Below are 10,120 nucleotides of genomic sequence, written 5' to 3' on the forward strand. Positions count from 1 at the left end.
CGCCAAACTCAAAGCTAACACTCACCAGGTGACTTACAATAACATAGAAGAATAAGGCAATTAAAACTGAAAGACCTCAAAGTTAAAGCTGCTATAAGCAATAGTATTTTTCAACAAAAATAAATACGCAAACAAAATTACATCTATTACATGATTTAAATAATAATAATTTGCTAAAACAATTAAGAAACAAATAGCAGTAATTTTACCTAAAATATCTTGCTTAACACGAGTAACTTACAAGTTGGATAAAATTTGGACGACTATTTGGCTTACTTAATACGTATGCATATTACCACCAAAGGGTTGTCTACGTTAAAGATAGTTAGTACATTTGTAAATAGTTTAAAATTATTTGTTATTTCTAGTTTTCACGACAAGGATATACTTTAGTAAGTAAACATGATTACTGTTCCACAAGTTTACTGAAAATAGTGATTTTTTACAATGTTCACCGTATCTATCTATTTTTTCTGCGTAATTAATACTACGTTCTTCGCCAGAGGCAAATCACCAAAGCCCATCAAATCGATGTATATTCCTACTATTACATCCAAGAATGTTTTTACTAGGTACGACGGAAAACCTAAGCGATGCTCCCATTGGTAAAGTGATCCACTCTTACGTAATTAACACGCGACTTTAGTCAACACTCGGCCAATCAGACTCACTTCCTGTTTTGTCAACATGTGTCTACACTTAACGCTTACATGGCATCATTCAGCATTTGCGTCTAAAAAAGACATGTCCATCTACGGTGTTATCGTTGTTGTCTTTTTTAAGAGTTTTTTTTAAACACCACCATAGTCGATCGAATATAGCAGAGATAAGGAATGGTATAAGTTCAATTCAAAGTCTGAAATGTCCAAATAAAATGTTTGTTTTCATTACCGTATTGATCTACTTATTAGAACCATGTTAATTACTCTGGATATGTGTGAGTTACGCTCTTATACTTAACCACATATGATGTATTCATTCTGCGATATTTAATCACGTATGGGTGGTTAGTTCATTCTGCGATATTTAACCACGTATGGTTAGTTTATTCTGCGATCGTTAACCACATATTGTGCACACATTCTGACATACTTAACCAGATATGGTGAATTCATTGTGCCATACTTAACTACGTATGGTGAATTCATTTTGCCACACTTAACCACGTATGGGGCATTCATTCTGCCATACTTAACGACGTATGGTGGATTCATTCTGCCATACTTAACCATGTATGATGAATTCATTGTGCCATACTTAACTACGTATGGTGAATTCATTCTGCCATACTTAACCATGTGTGGTGAATTCATTGTGCCATACTTAACCACGGATGGTGAATTCATTCTGCCATTTTTAACCACATGTGGTGCATTCATTCTGCCATACTTAACCACGTATGGTGAATTCATTCTACCATACTTAAAAGCACCTACTGCCTATGTGGGCTAACCAATTAAGTCAGAAACACCTAAGGTCCAGGTATAGCCATCCCTAATTTTGAGATACTGACCAAACGTTAGGCAGCTAGCATGCACCACAAGGGCTTTGTCCGGTTCTTTGAACCTAATAATGAAAGTGACTGTTACTTTTATAATCTGTCTACTGCTGAAAGAGTGCGGAGTGTGTTCAGCGGCATCAGGGCTCGAATCCCGGATCTTTCGATCCGCATTTCAACAAGCTTTTTTGTATGACTCATTAAACAGTTGAAAAACAACAACATAAACTACTAACCGAACTCTTCGTTTATATTCATCCTCTATTGCGTAAATTTGGAACTTTGACACGAATAAATAACACAAGATTCGTATAAATAAGTACCTCTTTCTTCATTCTCTCAAGTGATAAGGAAAATTATTTTCCATCTCTAGGCATTACGCGTGCTAGGAATTCTGCAAGCAGGGAATATCCCATCCACCAAAATATTCTCCTTGTATTTAGTACTTTTTTATATTTCAATTTGCTACGTTGTTTGATAATTGTAATTGAATAAATAACGAAGGCGACTAAAAGGTACGAATACTGAAGTAAGATCAAAGTGTAGCAGGAAATCGATATTAACACAAATTAATTAAGTACTTGATGATAATGATAACATTGACACGACGAAATAATCATTCCGTACCAGTAGGCCCGGCATGGCCAGGTGGTTAAGGCGCTCGACTCGTAATCTAAGGGTCGTGGGTTTGAATTCCCGTCCCACTAAACATGCTCGCCCTTTCAGCCGTGGGGTAGTTATAATGTGACGATCAATCCCACTATTCGCTGGTAAAAGAGTAACCCAAGAGTTGGCGGTGGGTGGTGATGACTAGCTGCCTTCCCTCTAGTCTTACACTGCTAAATTAGGGACGGCTAGCACAGATACCCCTCGTGTAGTTTTGCACGAAATTCAAAACAAACAAACTGTACCAGTTGTGAACCAAAGAAAAAGACGAATTCAAAACCAAGTAAATGATTCGTGCTCTGTGTTCAAAGAGAGGAAGGGAGAAGTTTTGTCTATATAAAACATCATTCCTTTTGTAGATTTTATAACTGATGAACTTCAGTTTAAAAAGGCATTTTCTCCTTATACTTATTATTTATAAGGTACAGTGAATGACTGAGCATCTTTCAAAACGTATTGAGACCAATTTTGAATTCAACATAGATTTGTTATGTAGAATAAGACCCTGACGGGTTGAATTATTAAATATAAAAACATACGTTTCACGATTTTTTGATAATTTCACCCAGCGTTCACATTTTAACGTGTTTTAACAATATTGGAAATAATAACACGATAGCATGACCACATTAATAATTTATATACTACGAAAGTCATTTGACCTTTCGCAGGCGCGGATTCAGGGGGGGTCCAGGGGGTCTGGACCCCCCCTGCTCGGGGCAAAACACAATTAATTTTGTTTTAATATCTAGATAAAGAAATTTTATAAATAAAACACTCAAAAACCCAAGTAATCACAAATTAACCTTAAAAACAAAATTTATTATTTTGTTTTTTATCTAATATAAGTAAGATGCCTTCCGTCTTATTCTTTTACTTACTTTTTTTTTACTTTACTTATATTTTTTTTTACTTTACTTTTTAGTCAACTCCAGTGCTAACAAAGCTACGACTGTAAGTGAAAAAATGGCTGATCACTTATATATATTAGCGATTTTTCCTTCAATATCTAAAAATATATGTCTTTTTTTTAGGTACCAAACTACGGAGAAAAGAAAAGCACCACAGGCTGCAATAACAAATTGTTTTATCAAGAAATCAAGACCGAGTTCTGAGGATGATTTTCATCAACTATCAGAAAATCCCACTCTGGAAGCTGACACAAACACCCTAGGGGGCAACAGAAAATCCAGCAACTGCCCTACTTTCACCAAGCACGTCAAAAACGACAGAAAATCTGGATCTGAATGGAGAGTACGATGACTTTGGATTGTTTGATAGATCGAAACTAACTGATGGTGAAAAGATGCAATTGATGAAGAAACATTTTCGCCCTGATAACAAGTTCACCTTCCCTGTGCGACAACACAAGTGCAAAAATCTGAAATTTAAATTGTCCTGGCTTGATCAATTTTCGTGGCTTGTGTACTCCAAAGAGAAGAATGGTGGATACTGCTTACCCTGTGTGCTCTTCGCACGCAAACTAGATGGTAGAGGCTGGCACTTTGGCGTTCTTGTTGAAAGACCATTTATAGACTTCCGAAAAGCTTTAGGCAAAGATGGGGTGCTGCCAAACCATGAAGAAAGCACATTCCATAAGTTGGCAGTGGCGGCATATTGTGACAGAAAGCACGTAGAAGAAAATCCTGCAGATCGTGTGGACATCCGATTTTCTAGACAGCGACAAAATCAGTATGAAAGGTATAAGGCTGCACTAGGAAGTATCATAGAATGCATTATCTTTCTAGGCTGTCAAGGATTAGCATTACGTGGATACAGGGATGATTCTACAGCAGATCCTGACAGCAACAAAGGAAACCTTCAAGAACTGATCGAATTTCATGCAAAGATGGATAAGGTGCTGTTGTATTCAAATCTTTGTTTCTTTTTCCTTGTTGAAGCAATTATTCAAATTTTTCTTTCTTTTTTTAATTCAATACGCTATTCAAATTATATATGAAGTATATTACACGATAATCAAACTGGTGTATTTACGTGTTTTACACTCACCAAAAAGAAACCTATCATTCTATAGGTATTTGAAGAACTTGTAGCAATCCGCCACAATTTAATTCTTCGCATTGTTATCTGACACTGGGCAGCTTGTACATAATTGAATAAGTAGAGTTGTTTAAACAGTCGCATTTCTATCTTCACCACAGGTGCTCAGAACCTTCACACAGTCATGCCCCCAAAATGCAACATACATATCGAAGACCACTCAAAATGACATATTGGAGGTACTGAGTGACGTTATTCGGAAGTCAATAACATCAAACATCTGTGATGAATAATGGTTGGAGACGGCTTGAATGGGAATGAATAAAAACTTTAATATAAAGTTAACATAACAGCAAAGGTATCTGATGATGACAAAATCTTGTCAAAACGTTGTACATTTGCTGTTATGTTAAACTTATATTAAAGTTTTTTCTTCATTACCCATTCAAGTCGTCTCCAACCATTATTAGTCTCAAAGTGGGTTCCTCGTCATCGAATCTATGATGAACATTGCCTTTTCTTTAGTATCATTGCCGATGAACTCACAGATGATATTGCAAACAAACAGATCTTGTCATTGTGTATCAGATACCTCAAGTACGTTGAAGGTGACGTCTCTAACATTCAAGAGGGCCTGTTAGCTTTCATTTATACGGAACGGGGCACAGTAGCCCATCTTGTCAAGGTAATTCGCTCAAAACTGATAGAATGTGGATTGAATCCATCTAATGTTCGAGGACAATCATATAACACCACCTCCAAGGGCATTTTCTTGCAAAATAAAGTTTTCTTTCTTTCTACAGGTCAACCCACCCAGCCAAAGACCCGAAGGAGTATTTTAAACGTGCGATTGTGATACCCTTTATTGATGATGTGAATACACAACTGGCTGAGCGATTCTCTGACTCATCTATCACAGCTGTTTCAGCACTCATGTCGTTGATATCATTAGTGATAAGAAGGATGGACTTGAAAGAGATACCGACATTGGTGAACCAACTTTCAGGATATAAACCAGACATTACTCGTCTTGGTAGTGTTATAAATTTATTCTTACTTTCATTTTTATATTCTTTTTGTTGTTTTCTTTCATGTTTGTTATATCTGTTTCATTCAAGTTTTTAATGGCTTGCCTAACGCTTTACTTTACTTTATTTTTTAGCTTTGTTATTAATTAAATAAAGCCTTAATTACTAAGGTAGATTTTCTTTACATTATTTCAGATAGTTTACAAACTGAGCTAGAGATCTGGCGAGGGAGATGGAAGAATTGTGAGAACTCTCCAGATACTCTAATCAGTGCCCTCAAACCTTGCTCTAAGGATTTGTTTCCAAATCTTCATGTGCTGCTTCAACTTGGATGCTTCATTCCTCTCACTAACTGCGAAGCAGAAAGATCAATTTCGGCTGTTCGACGAACGAAGACGACGTTGCGATCAGTGATGTTGGAGGACCGCCTTAGTGCCCTAGTATTGCTCAACTTCAAATTAACGTACAAGATGTTATTCAAAGATTTATCTTCAAAAAGCCACGCCGACTATTTTCAACCTTGTACAAAGAGTAGACTTTATCTCTTGATGAAATAGGTATCAATGACGGCTGTGTTGCAGTTTCGACTTTGAAGGGGGTAAACTATCAAATAGCCTTTTTTGTTCATTTGTTATTACTAATAAATATTTCAACTTACAAAACTTTTGTTTTACATGAAATATATTCTATATAAATACTTACATTTTCCATTTGGACCCCCTCCTTCTCAAAATCTGGATTCGCCCCTATTTCGTGGTCATAAAAAATGTTCATTGTAAACGATACAGTGTCTTCTAGTTTCTAATAATAATTTCTCACTAAACTTTAAACGACAATGTGTCCCCAGGGCTGTGAATACAAAGATTCGTTGTTTAGGACCCTTTGTCGTAAAAACGCACTTCTTACCTTGGATCTGCATGTACAATAAGAGTGACTGTCAAGTCCTACTACTTGTTCAAGCAAGAGTAGGCCATGAATTAGCGATTAGTGCTGTTGTCTTGCTGCCTTCGTGTTCTAGGTTTTCAGCTTAAAAATTAGGGACGGCTATGCATAGACAACACTTTATGTAGTTTAACGCAAAAGTTCCAAGAGAAACAAACAAACAAGACCCCAATATTGTCGCTGTATATTCCTGAACTAAAAATCCAGTAATATTTAAATCAAGTTATAATTCATTATAATTCACACGCCTTATCATTTCTTCTTTTACTCTCCCCAGCTTTCAATTCCAGGATTATATATATATATATAAAGACAATGAGTTTGTTGACCGGCTCAAAATAGATTTAACCTAAAGTCTGATCGAACTAAAAATATTACATTCTGGATTAACTAAAACAAACACACATGTGCGAAAATCTATAAACAGAAAATTTCCTTGGAAAGTTGTTTTTTTTTAACGACAAAAGGTGAATTTTAACAACGAGTCATGAAGCTAGGTGACTCGCCCTCTATCCAGTCACACCAAACTGTATCTTCTCCAAGATATATAAATATAAGTGATCAGAAAAAAAAACGACCTTAAGATACTTCCATGCATGTATAAAATTATATAATCATGGTTGTGGAAAGTGAATCTGATGACTGTGATGATGCATGCTGTGGGAAGCTTTCTGTAGCAACTGAGGCGAATACCAGAACGAGCATCGGCCGCCAACTATTCTTACTTTAATAACATCACTTTAGAATGGATGTTTTTTTACCAGACGCAGAAAAGTCACACAATGTCCCCTTACACGAATCATTAGGCTTTTGTTTTACCACTCGCCAGTAATGTACTAATTAATGTTGCATATAACATTATATATATATAGATAAATGAATAAATAAATAAATTCCGGTACAGGTTGGTAAACACTAGAAATGCTAGGCTTAGTAAGATTAGGTCGTTATCGCGATTTCAGATAAACCTTTACTTCTTTTTTTGACACAATATTTTCCAACGCTGAGAAGATCAACTTTAAGTGATGGAGCGCAAATAAGATGTCTCTATCTACAAAAAAGAATTGTTGTCCGGAGATTAATTATCTGAAGAATGCCCCCCTCCTACCCCTCAGTCAATCTTCACACTCAGTGAAACGAGCACATGAAGCGGAATTCACGTTCGTGTGGTGTCTGCATAATGTCAGCTACATAACGGAAAGTAGATTATAATTCTGTACATTCTTTCTAACTAAATGTTAAATGAGGTTCCCTAGATACTCCTACTTTTCTTATTACACTTTGAGTTTTTTAAAAACATGATACGAGAGAAATTTAGAAATTGGGGCAACAAAGAGACAACCGATTTAATCAGACTAAGTAGAACACATGCAGACTGTCAGCGATTATTTGAAAGAGAAAATACACGTCTTCAAATGAGGATTTCCGGTGGCGCCACACCTATTTATTCTTTATCAGGAATTTTCGCACGATTATCAAGAATCGTGGATTTTCTGGGTTTCTATAACTTAAACAAATCACACACGAAACTCTGACGAAACTTTTTGAAAAGGAAACTATGGAGTTTAAAAAAGTAGCAAAATATATTTAAATTAATCGGTACACAAAATCTGTGGTTAAAATGTATTTCTACTATAATTGTTCTTTAAAGTTGAAACAGCAAAACGTTGCAAGAAAACATATTTTCCCATATTTAACTTGTAGCTTTTAGCTTCGGTAATGAATGGACCTTCGTTAGGTTTACTTTAAATTTTTAATAAATGCATTAACATAGAAGTTATGAAAAAAAGGAGAGTAAAAAACAACCAGTATTATGTCCTAAAATATATCACGTCCGTATTGTGTTCCGACGAGATTAAAATGTACTTTCAATGTTATTTTAACTAGTAGAAAACTAGTGATGCTGAACACAATTTAATGCGATGGCCCTATGCGAAGCAAGTTAGGCTATTTCAAGTAATGGTTTGGAGAATTCATGACTGGTAATTACATGCAACGCTACATAATAATTGACGAATATTGGCAAGTCACGAAGCGCGTGCACTTTATCATGATAAGCTACAACGCCAGGAACTTCTGTAATGTTGAGGGCGAGTAAATCCACTATGTTCCTTCGGTCCATACAAAATTTATATTGGTGTAATAAATTTTAAGGCATACTTCAGTCGTATTGATATAAACTGGTATAATAGTTTTCAAATTTTGGATCAGATTACTGGTTTTTAGGTGTTGTTATTTTTTTCTGTTTTTCACTTCATAGAAGGAAATTTTCAAGAAAGGAAGGAAAAGATTTTAAACACCACGTACGTTTGAGCCGTTTCCAATAAATCTTAGCTATCGTAATTACATCAATTTTATGATATGATTTAAGTGTTATAAGATTTAAATTCTTCAAATCTTGAGGTCACATACAGCTTTCAAAAATTGGTTTCCTCTCTTCCTCTTACAGCCGTATACTTTATTGGACCTTCTATTACTAAAACTGAAATCCGCATATCCATCTTCGCGCGCCTAAATGTATCATAAAAGCAGAACTATTTTTTTTTCTTATATGCACTTAAAAGACTCTGACATTCTCGAATCTTTTCTTGTCGATGTAATCAAAGTGCGTTTTCCCAGCAAAACACAACTATGAAGAGTTACGTAAAACATATTTTACGTGTGCACGTATATTGTTTTAGTCAGTTTTATTTAGTTGTAAGTGTTTTAAATACATTTATAAGAAACAATAGTAGCTAATCCAAAATTGTTTTCACACTTTTCAGAGGATTTGTTTGGAACTGTTGCTGACAATTTCCAGCTTTAAAAATTATTGCTCCCTATTTGGAACATTAATTAAAAGAACAAACTATCATGAATATATTTATGTTAAACTGAAATAAATTTACCTACTTCTTATTCTACAAAATGAATTAAAACCGCTAATGCTGTTTCCTGTTAAGCATAAAGTTACACAATACGCTATCTGTGTTCTGCCTACAGCGCGTATCGAAACGCTTATAAGTCCTCAGACTTACCACTGAGCCACCACGCAGCAGGCGCTAACGAGAAAATATCTGGAATATGAATACGTTAAATCAAGATAAATCTTGTTTGTTGAAATTAAGCACAAAGCTACACAATGGGCTATCTGTGCTCTGCCCACAACGGGTATCGAAATCCGGATTCTAGCGTTGTAAGTCCGCAGACATGCCGCTGTGCCCCTGGGGGCCAGATAAATCTAAAATATATACATAAATATGTATTAAATGATTTAAACATCCACTAATAGCTCAGAGACAGGTAGGTTTTGGGACTTATATACTAAAATGCGGGGTTCGATCCATGCTGTAGGTAAAGCTCAGATGGCCTATCGATACCAAGAAATGCACTTAATATTAAACCACAACATATTTCTTAAAATCAGAAAAAATAAACGATCGTTTATAAGGAGACTATTTCCAAAAAAAAGTAATATGGGACTTTTAAAACAACGACAACAATTATTATGATAAATGTCGACATCCAAAATCAAACAAAAGTTCGTTTGTTTTAAGGACCTGATCTAATAATATTTGCCTTTTAAGAAATGTAAGTATAATAGCTTTACCTGTTCTTTAGTGTGCTTCAAACTATATACTTTTAATACTTCTTTCTATTGGCAAGTACGGTATGATATCGTGTTTAAGGATTGGTCATAAAAGAATTGGATGAAGCATTTCAGTTTCTGCAAACAAAATCCCCTAAAGCCAACACACCCGAAGTTCGTATATTATATAGAATAGAAACATTAACAAATAACTCAAAAACGAAGAAGTATGTTGAGTGTTCATTTCTAGGCGATTAAAAAGATTAATCTTAAAATCTTGATCTCAGTTAATCATTTAAAGGCCTAGCTCGAAAGTGGGTTACCATATTGTTACGTCTCCGTTTGTTAATTAACTTTCCGTAACTTCGTTCCGACGAAACTTTAGCGACACAAGTCCTTACTTAATAAAACTGGTTT

Source organism: Limulus polyphemus, unplaced genomic scaffold, assembly GCF_000517525.1.
Source record: "Limulus polyphemus unplaced genomic scaffold, Limulus_polyphemus-2.1.2 Scaffold1052, whole genome shotgun sequence".
Taxonomy (NCBI): Eukaryota; Metazoa; Arthropoda; class Merostomata; order Xiphosura; family Limulidae; genus Limulus; species Limulus polyphemus.